The following is a 10,515-nucleotide window of genomic DNA, read 5'->3' as shown; positions in this document are numbered from 1 at the left end:
TTTTTTTTTTTTTTAGATGAATTTACAGTTAAACTCACTGCTGATTTTGGTTTAATTGCAATTACACAAGATGGGGAAATTTTTTATATTTCACTTTAATGCTACTTTTTGATTTTGGGCTGATGCAATTTGTCTCAAATCTACTTTACAAACGTCTGTATCTTTATTTATATTACCTTACCTTTGTTAAAGCTGTAAGAAGATCTTCGTAAACATGAAACTACAGATTTGATTGCAATTTTTTGTTGCTTGGACCTGAAAACCTTTTCGGTACAAGGATTAACGAATAAAAAGAAGGTATAATTAAAACCATGAACCATTTTTAAAGTTTAATGAACTTGCAAAAACTATTCGAGTAGTGAATACGGCTTTATAATCGACAGAGTGAGGAAATCGAAGATTTTCTTTCTGTTTATAAGCGGATTTGATGAGGCAATCTTGACCGTCAAATCTGTTTGGGTACACAAACGCCGGCTAATATCACTGCGAAAAAACCTTAAACTTATCTCATTCTGATGGAGCATTCTGGAGCCTTTATTTGTTAACTTCACTGATTACCTGTTTGGGCTCCATTCATCTAAAATTTATTTTTTTCCTTCTCTTTTTTGCTTCAGAATATTCAATAAAATAATAATACACATAAATTCAAAATATTTTTTTTAACTACACATTTTTTTTTAACAAAAAAGCCCATGTTTAAAACACATTATTTTGAAATAGTAAATTGATATAGAATGTGTAGTTAAAAAAAAAAGAAAAATTTAGATTTACGTGTAATATTATTTTATTGAAGAATGTGTAGTTAAAATGACGTCAAATTACTGTTGAAAAATGTATTTTTTTTTTTTTTAGCTCAGACATGACCATATTTTTCCACAAAAGCACATTAAAATAGATTCCAAACAATCAAGTGACTAATGCAACATTAAGTACAATTGATAATTCCTTAATTTTACCTTCGATTGAATTTATCGTTTAATATCATCTAAATTGGTGTTGAAATACCAATGGTACTAAATATTATTATTCAAACATATAGACAAGCATTAGCATATTTCAACGTCTAAAATTTTTCAAAATAAATCACTATCGTATAAAGTATTGAGGTACTCTTTTTAACAAAATTGATTTTTTATGATATAATCTACGTATGTTAAGAGTTAAAAAAATAATAATAATAGAGCAAGCAATTTTACCGGATTAAAACTTACGATGAAAACACATAAATTTTCAAGATTGTATGCTCAAAAGTACCATCGAGAGATAAAATTCTTTTATAATTATTAGAGTGGGAAAAGACATAACTACCCTCAACGTACATCAACTTGCAAACTCATGGAAATTATTTTTCAAAATTTCAAAAACTTGAAAATTTTTATTTGGTTCAGTCAAAACTTTCAATAAAATTTTAAGTTAAAGTCAATAATTAACTCAAAACATATATTTTCATGAAATTCACAACTTTTATAATTTTATAATAACATACGTAATCAACTTTTATTAAAATCTAATAAAAATATGATATTTTTGGTAAAACTAAACAGGGGATATAATTGAAGATGGCAAATCTTTAGATTATTTTCTCTTAAAATTTCACAAATTCTTCAGCGAGTTCAGATGGAAAGATTTCAAAAATAAGATAATCAATTATAATTGATCTTGACAACTAATTTATGTTTTTAGGTCAGAAAATTTTCAATCAAAGTCTTCAACTTTTTGCTTTTTAATATATTTTTCCGCAATTTTTAATATGCAGGCAGATGCAATTATGATTTTGTTTATGATGCTGCTTATTTGTGCTAAATGGGATTTTTGTTCCAAAAATTTTGTCATGCTGTTGCACGTGTTTATGATGGTTGGCGAATGAGTTAAATGTTATTATTCACTTAATTTATACATTCGTCACATTTTATTAATTGAATTTTAAATACTTCTGAGTGGTCATTAAAATTTAACAGGTTACATTTCATCACTCACCCACTCACTATATTTCGGTAGTCTCTAAACTTTAAAATACTTCTGAATGATTACTGAAATTTAACATGTTACACCCCACTTATTCGCCATATTTCATTAGTCATTGAACTCTACTAACTGAATTCAACTGTTTAAAAATTGAAAAATTGAAAATTTTTGAAGTATAAAATATCATATACGAAAATGGCACCCTTCTTTCTTCTTGAATTATCTTGGACAGCTCTAAAAATTATATTTTGTTAATCTTTATTAGTATTATTGACTTTAAATCGAAAAATTCACTACTTGTTTGACGTGTGAACTTTTATTTTCTTGTGTTAAATCTAAGATCTAAATCGAAATAAAGAGATAATTTTTTTTTTTGGCTCTATATAAAGAAAGATTATGGTCTAAATTAAGATTTACGTCAACTTGAAGTTAGCATTCTCCTTTTCCCTTGAATAAACGACTACGAAAATTATATCTTCTAAACCAATATCAAAATTCTCGTCTTAGATTGAGTGTCATTATCTAGTCAATATTTATTTTATTTTCTTGATCTAGGTCAAATCTAATAAAGAATCAACTTTACTTGAAAACATCAAGAAGTTTAGTAATCGATCGAAAGAATTTTTAAATTCATTGAGTAAAGCGTGAAGGATGTATAAATTTAGTGACTAATGAAACATGGTAAGTGAGTGAAGGGATTTAACATATTAAATTTCAGTGACCACTCGAAAGCATCTTAAAGTTTAATGACTTACGAAATATAGTGAGTGAGCAAGCAATGGGTTGCAATGTGTTAAAATTCAATGATCACTTAGAAGTATTTTTAAGTTTAGGTAGCCCCTATTTGGACCTCTTTTGGGGAAAGCATGTGTTGAATAATGATTTTTTGGAGAATGTGTAATTGAAAAAAAAAATTGTGAATTTGTGTGTAAAATTATTTTATTGAATAATTTGTGATTGTAAATAAGTTTTTGAAAAAATCGAAGCCAAACACGGGCTAAGTAAAGCATAATGAAGATGTAAGTTCAACATCTAATGAAACATTTAACTCTAATGAATACCATCTATAAGTTAAAAAGTAATTAAATTAAAACAGTTACTAAAGGCAAGATATTTATAAACTATAATTATTTTAGAGTTCCGTTTAGCCTTCATTTTTTTTTAATTTATATTTCTTTTTAAATTCATTTTTAACTACACGTTTAGCTTTCGTTTGACCTCAATTTTTTAAAACTCATTCTCCCTCAAATTTATTTTCAACAATACATTTCACGAAATCCACAAATTTTTTCAATTTTTCAATTTCACATTTCAAATAAATTATTATTATTATTATTATTATTATTATTATTATTATTATTATTATTATTATTTTACTAAAATATAACTTTTAGCAAAAACAAACAAGTACGAAAAATATGTAAGTAAATGCAACATTCAACTAAAAGATTGAAGGCGGCAAAAGTCCTAATTCAATCCCACCGCTTAAAGTCTTCAGTGAAAAATAAATTTTACTTTTAGATAAGCAGTTCAATAATATATATGCAAAAGAATGTATATACAAGTGCATATATGTATGCGGAATTGATGTCCTAAGTATCAGTACTTAGCTAAAGTATCGATTGACGTGACACACTACAATAGGTGGTGTAATCAGTTGTCCAAATACTTGGCATAAGTTAAGTACCGATACTTACGAGATCAATCTTGTATATGTATGTACCAAACATAAACATAAAACTGCATAAACAACGTACCCGTTTGGATTTGACATACAAGTAGCACGCAAAACCAATGATGATACCAACACCTGCAGCAGCACCCAAAACGTATTTTTCTAAACAACTCATCTTTTGAAGAATATGAAGAACAAGAAGTATATGTTGAAGAAAATGGCAGATTGTGTAATCGTTGAATATTATTAGGTATTAGCTAATGTTTTTATAATCTGTTTGAGTTTTCTTGATTGGAAGAAAACCTAATATTCCTTTCTTTCAATATTCTACAATTTTGAGTTTTCTTGATTCGAAGGAAATGTAATATTCTTTTCTTCTCCTTTCTGCTACATTCCACAATGTAGGCACTACATAAAAAAGGGTCAGATACGCCTTTAAAAATATAGAAAGGTTAGATGCTCAAACGAAACTCTCTCTCTTTCAAATTTTGTATCCAAAATAACTTAGAATTTCGTTTCAATCTATACCTGAATATAACTCTGTTGATCAAATTAACGCTTTAGGCTTATAAGCCACAACGCGCACATTAGTTACTCAAACTTTTATAATCTTGATTTTCGGGTTTCGAACCTTAATTTTAATTTGGGAGGTTGGGATTTTGGGTATACATAAAAGAAACGTGCAGTATAACATAGCGGTAGTCACTCTACGTCTCTACCTCAGCGACAATTAAGGTAGCATAGCGATAGTCGCTCAATCATAACAATAGTCAAGTTAGCATATTGATAGTTGGTCTACCAACAGTTAGGGTTGCATAGCGGTAGTCAAGCTAATATAGCAGTATTCGAGCTACCATAGTGACAATCAGGCTAACATAGCAATAGTCGGTTTACCATAAAGGCATTCAATAGATCATCTTCGATTGGTTGTACATCATTTATTCCTCTAAGCATCAGTATCAATCCTAATTGTCACAGGTCTATAATCACCTCACCATATGTTGGAAATTAACCAACCCACGTCATAAAACATCCAATAAAGTAGACTGAAAATTTGATGACGCGTGTGCATGCAAGCATAAAATCTGTTGTTTACATAGTATCTCTGTACAAAATACTTTTTCGACCGAAATTATGCCTGTAGAAGATACCCTTCACTAAAGAAGCCAATCACCTCAAAAATACACTAGAAAAAATTTGTCGCCTCAATTCAAAAGTGGCTGAGATGCTTCTACTTACAAAGTGCCCAAATCACCTCGCCTAATTGCCCTTCAAGATTGATTGCCTAGTCATCTTGAAGGGAACATTGGGTGAAGCAAAACTTAGACTTGCGTCACCACTAGCTTTGTCGAGATGGCTACGTGACCTACCTCATAATACAAAATTTAGCAACTTTAATGATACACTGTTCGACAATCATTATTTGATCTTTTTTTTTTATATACTTATTTTTAAACTCAATACGTTTCCCTAAACTACACATTCTCCTAAAATCACCATTCAAAATATTGTTTTTCCCAAATAATAACCATCAAATAAGGGCATAATACAATAGATTCATTCTGAAGTTTTTAAATATGATAAGAACAATCCATGTATTGTGAGCATTGATTATTATTTGAATGCTACTGATTTGCTGGGGACGACCGAACAAAGGCTCCATGGAAGGATCATCATCGTGGGACCAGAAAACCATTGAAGTTAAGTTTTTTTTCAGACTTCACGAATTCACTCTCTGAATTACACTTACAATTAAAAAACCAAATCATCTCGAAACAATGGGTTACTTGACAAATTGAACTAACATTACAGACAGTTACAAGGAAGAACGTCTATCATACTTCGATTTCATATTTTCATTCCATACAACATATGAAACATGCTCTGATGATAATTAGCTGCATTCACAGGTACAAAGTAGGATGAGTGCAGCCACGGGTCGAACGTACAACCACAAACATGTACCAGATGTTTGGTAATTCAAGAGACTGTCTCAAATAAGGATAGTGTATGCCACCAGCCACAGGTGATATTCTTGGGGACGAAGTTGTCGACTGAAACTTGCGAAGGGATATTTCGATCGGTTGTATCTCCTAAACCGAGCTGGATGATGAAACAAAGAAGTACATCATATTATAAAGTAGAGACTAAGAAGTGAATGCTTTATGCATCATGGATTATAAATACCTGACCATACTTATTCCATCCCCAGCTGTATATTTTACCATCATCTGCTTGAACATTCAGAGAAAAGAACACCATTATCCTACCATCAAGGGAAATACCCAGTTGGGGTTCACCATACAACCACAACCAGTTATGATACATACTCTATTCTTAACATAGCCCAGTTTAGCATGTTTGGCTAAGCTAAAGTTGCTTTTTAAGGTAAATTTTGGATCTAAAACATGTAAAGATAAGCTAATTTTTTTCTTTTTTGTAAGTGAAGAACTACTTATTCTTAACAGGGGGATTTTTCCCTTAAGGTAAATTTTAGATGTAAAACATGTGAAGTTACTTTTTTCTTTTCCATTAGCCAAAATTACTTATTCTTGAAATGAGAGACTTTCAAACTTGCAATTGCCAACTTCACCAAATATAAAAAGTTAATTATTTTAAAACATAATTATTGTCTAGACCGTCGTACAAAATACTACTTCTGTCCAACAATATGGTTCAAGTACTTCAGATTGTTGCCCGGAACCTGAAATCAGATCCATACTGATAATAACAATTTACCTGTTAGCATGACACTATGACGAGCAACACAGGACGCCACTTTGGCATTCTCATTGTCTAGAACTGAAGCATCCAGAAGCTTAGGTATAAACTGTAGAAAACCAAATTATACTTTTTTTTATCACTATCTTTAAAATCCGTAACTTCTTTTAAATAAAGTAGAGAATATCAACTAAATAACGCAACAATTTTGATATACACTGCAAAATGTAATCTGATTTCAAGGAGAAGGGATTCAATTTCTAGAAACGAACAATTTGAAAGGTTGTTGAAGCTGCAAGTGATCAAAGAATGGATTACTTTGAGTAGTTTGGGACCTGCTGATCCTTGTTGCAGAGCACTACTTCCTAAAATGAATAGTACATCGTACTGGTGGTTTCTGATGAATTCTATAGAAAAGAACAGACAGTGGATAAACATCAGGTTCAGATCCAGTCTATCAGGAAACAGGCAGTGAATATACCTCACATTGCTCAGCATTTGTACCCAAACCCAATTGCCCAAACTGATTTCCACCAAAAGCATAAACACGACCGTCCATGCAGATGCATATAGTGTGCCACAATCCAGCTGCAACTGCTTCAATCTGAGTCCCCGATAGTAAAGATACAGAAGTTGGTCTCAGCATGTCTTCTCTATTCCCCCGTCCACACTGCATAAAAATAATGTCATGCAATTGCAGTTTCTCATCTTACTTCATTATCAGGAAACCGAAAATCCATAGACAAATTTGCACACACTCAAACCAAATCGATTTTCGCACGCTGACCGTTGGTAATAGAGCAACATAAACGCCCCTCCAAGCTTTGAAAGTTTATGATGTTCTCATCAATGATTTTTTATTATTTATTTTCAGTACAGCTAGGCAAATTATTTTATAAATTGAACAAGTTGCTTCAGATTGCATCTACTTCCAAGTTCACAAGCTAATACTACTGCTTCCAACATATTCAAAAAGTTCCACAAAATTTTAACACACGATTCTAAAATTACTACTTCAATTATTCCATAGATTATACTAGTTTGAGTCTACTACATGTCAGATGTGTGGGAATTATCAAATCAGAACCCATTAGATAAAAAGAAATAGTAGAATTTTTTTTTTGAGGGTAGCCGACACTGCGAACACCAAATTGAAGAATGGAACTCAAACAAGAAAATTGGATTAATGAAGGAGGCTGGAAACACATATGAAATCTACTTTCCTAGAAGTGATATTTAGCTCCCTTCTCGGTTAGAGATTACTTTTGGGTTCACTCCAGCAAATAGTTTCAGTGGATACGACGATCTTATGGTGAGTTTGCAAAGTGAAAATTTACAATGAACTTGAAAACAATTGATAAATATTTCAGAAATTCTAGGTTTCAAAGGAAGAAGATGAAACGTAAGAAGTTAGAAACCATGTCTGTTTTTCTTACACATCAAACTCATCAATGAACCGTCTTACAGTTGTTTGGCAACAATTCAAGAAAGGACATTTTCACCATAAAAGGATGTGTATACGCAGACCAGGGATTAAAAATAATTTTGCACCAGAAATTTTGAATTTTTCTTGCCCGTTAGGGTTGCTTCAAACCATTGCTCCCATTGTGATTGCTTTATCCAATTGATGTTGCAAATTAAGCCATGCATATTTTCTAGTTGCAATTTAATGAAACCATGCAAGTTCTTTTATCGCAAAATCTTCCCAACTATAATTTTCCTTTTCACTTGACCCATTAAATTTTCTAATCTCCTTTTATTTGAACAACACATTCCGACAGAAAGAAACATCGCTGCATGAATTTTATAGCTATATGCGAAGGCAATTATGTTGGTGATAAGAAATACAGTTCAATAAGGAAGTCACCTGTCCATATAAACTCCAGCCAAAAGTAATAAGCACACCAGCATCTGATAACACAAAGAGAAAGACCTTACAAAAGTAATGGGCTAGAATTGCAAAAAAGCAATAATACCACACAACAATTTCTCATGGCTCACCTGTTATCACTGCACTGTGCCTGCCTCCACAGGAAATGACCTTTATGTAATTTCCTAAAGAATTATGAGACTGAGCTGCTGCACTCGCACTTTCTTGATGAGCCACATCAGGTTTGTCTTTGCTGCATGGAGATGGATTGATACATGGTATGAGATGAGGAGAAGCCACTGTTTTTATCCGGGTTCCCCTAGCTGCCTGTCACCTCCATAGCCCCAACCCCACACCTGTCCTACATCTAAATCCCATAAAAATATGATGCATCAGGTATCTTGCTTTATAATTAAGATCTCTTGCTTTACATCAAAGATCTTCGTAGCTTTATACCTCATATGACCTACAATACTATAATGTGTAACCACAAAGTAGCAGCAGCTAGCCTAAAATGTTAATTTGGAGCATGGCAGCACACAGGGAGGAGTAGATTTCATTTACTTGACAATGCCAACGTATGTCGCCCACCAGCAGCAACAGATGTAATTTTCACCTGTGGATCCAGTATTACGAGACGAGGAGGCGCTGAAAGAGTTTCATCGGCAGGCATTGATATTTCAAATTCTTGTCGAGCTGATACTTTTCTTCTCTTTATAATTTCTTCTTCAACATTTTTATCATCTGAACAAGAAAGCCATCCAACAGAAGATTTTGGACCTTGAGACCGAGGGATCCCTATTACAATTATTTGCAGATGTTAGCATCCTGTATCCGATGTATTTGTATACACACTTCTACATGAAGGTAGAAGTCACAAGAGTTATCTTTCTAAGATACCTGGCTCAGTCAGTGTAGAATTTTGTTTTGCAGACCTGTTCTTTTCTAACGTTTTCATACCAGTCCAACTACAAGTAACTTTTCCAGATGGAACACACTCCTTCCAACCCCATGTGTACACTTCACCTTTACCTGAAATAATCAAGTCATCAAACTATTATGTTTTCAAGTCAAGAAAAATGTTTCTTTTGACAATATCTTCAAAGTGCTAATGCACCATGCAAAGCTTCTTAAGCAATGAAGGATAACTAGGGGATTCAACAAGATTTAAATTCTGGTTTTAATTGATGACAAAATTATAAAGAAGTAATAATTCGTTGTGGCTACCTTAAAGAAAAAGTTATGTAGCAATACCTGTAACAGAAACACAATGCGCCCAACCAGCAGCTGCTTTCAGAATTGGATCATTAGTTGGAAGTGGATATGGCTCTGGAGTCTCCTTGATATCTGTAGTGATAAAAGAAGTCCTAAAATCAATTCAAGACATTGCAGCATTTTATTTTAAAGCTAGAGATTTGTTATATTGCCTCGTGCTTCCCTGAGGTCAAATAGCTTTGCCCTTGATCATCAGCTGAACCCCATGTGAAGAGTTTCCCAGAGGCTGCTCATGAAATGATTAAGAAGTCATACAAAATTCTGTTTGTGTGTTCACATATTCATCTAATGTATAAAGCAAAGTACCATCCTAGGGAAAAATCTAGGATTCAAATCATTGGAGGTGAGATGTATCAATGCACATACCATTGATAATTTATTTTCTAAGAAACTTAATTCCACAGTTAGAATAATGACAAAACCATATAGTTGATACTTGATAAATCAGTTCGTCACAACCATAAATACATCAACCTCCAAGCCCATCAAACACGATCACCACCATTAGCCTAACCTTAAATCCACCACACATGAATTCGCTCTCTAATCTGTTCCAGGATACTTATGGGGACCCAATCATCTCTCCTAAAAGCTTAGGCCTGGGGGTAACTGAATCCCACAACTATTAGGCCCTAACAATATCCCAACATCCCAAATCCGACATCCACGACGGCCCACTCCAAGACGACCTTCGCTTTACCCGGCCAGCCCTTCTTTGACTACTAGTATTCGGCACTTCACTTGGGTCGCCCCTTTCGAGATTCGAACCTGTGACGTGGGACTGCTTTGGTACCAATTGATGGGGACCCAACTATCTTTCAAAAACCCAGGCCTGAGAGTGATTGAATTCCACAACTATAGGACCCTAACAGATACAAGCAGAATTTCTATTTTCCAGTGATTATGATTCTGGAGTATATGTTAAACCACATGAGCTAAAAGTTTAAGATGTTAGAGAGGGCAACACAGCTTTTATTTAGATATTGTCTTCAACCCCCCCCCCCCCCCC

At 33.1% G+C, this 10,515-nt stretch overlaps 1 pseudogene; it reads right to left on the bottom strand.

Moving 5' to 3' along the window:
• Nucleotides 1-5,330: 5,330 nt before the first annotated feature.
• The window catches only part of LOC111374755, an 8,797-nt pseudogene continuing 3,612 nt past the window's right edge, over nt 5,331-10,515 (bottom strand).

This window comes from Olea europaea, unplaced genomic scaffold (genome assembly GCF_002742605.1).
Source record: "Olea europaea var. sylvestris unplaced genomic scaffold, O_europaea_v1 scaffold1286, whole genome shotgun sequence".
NCBI lineage: Eukaryota > Viridiplantae > Streptophyta > Magnoliopsida > Lamiales > Oleaceae > Olea > Olea europaea.
Note: the sequence above shows the minus strand (reverse complement) of the source record. Positions and strands in the feature narration are given on the sequence as shown.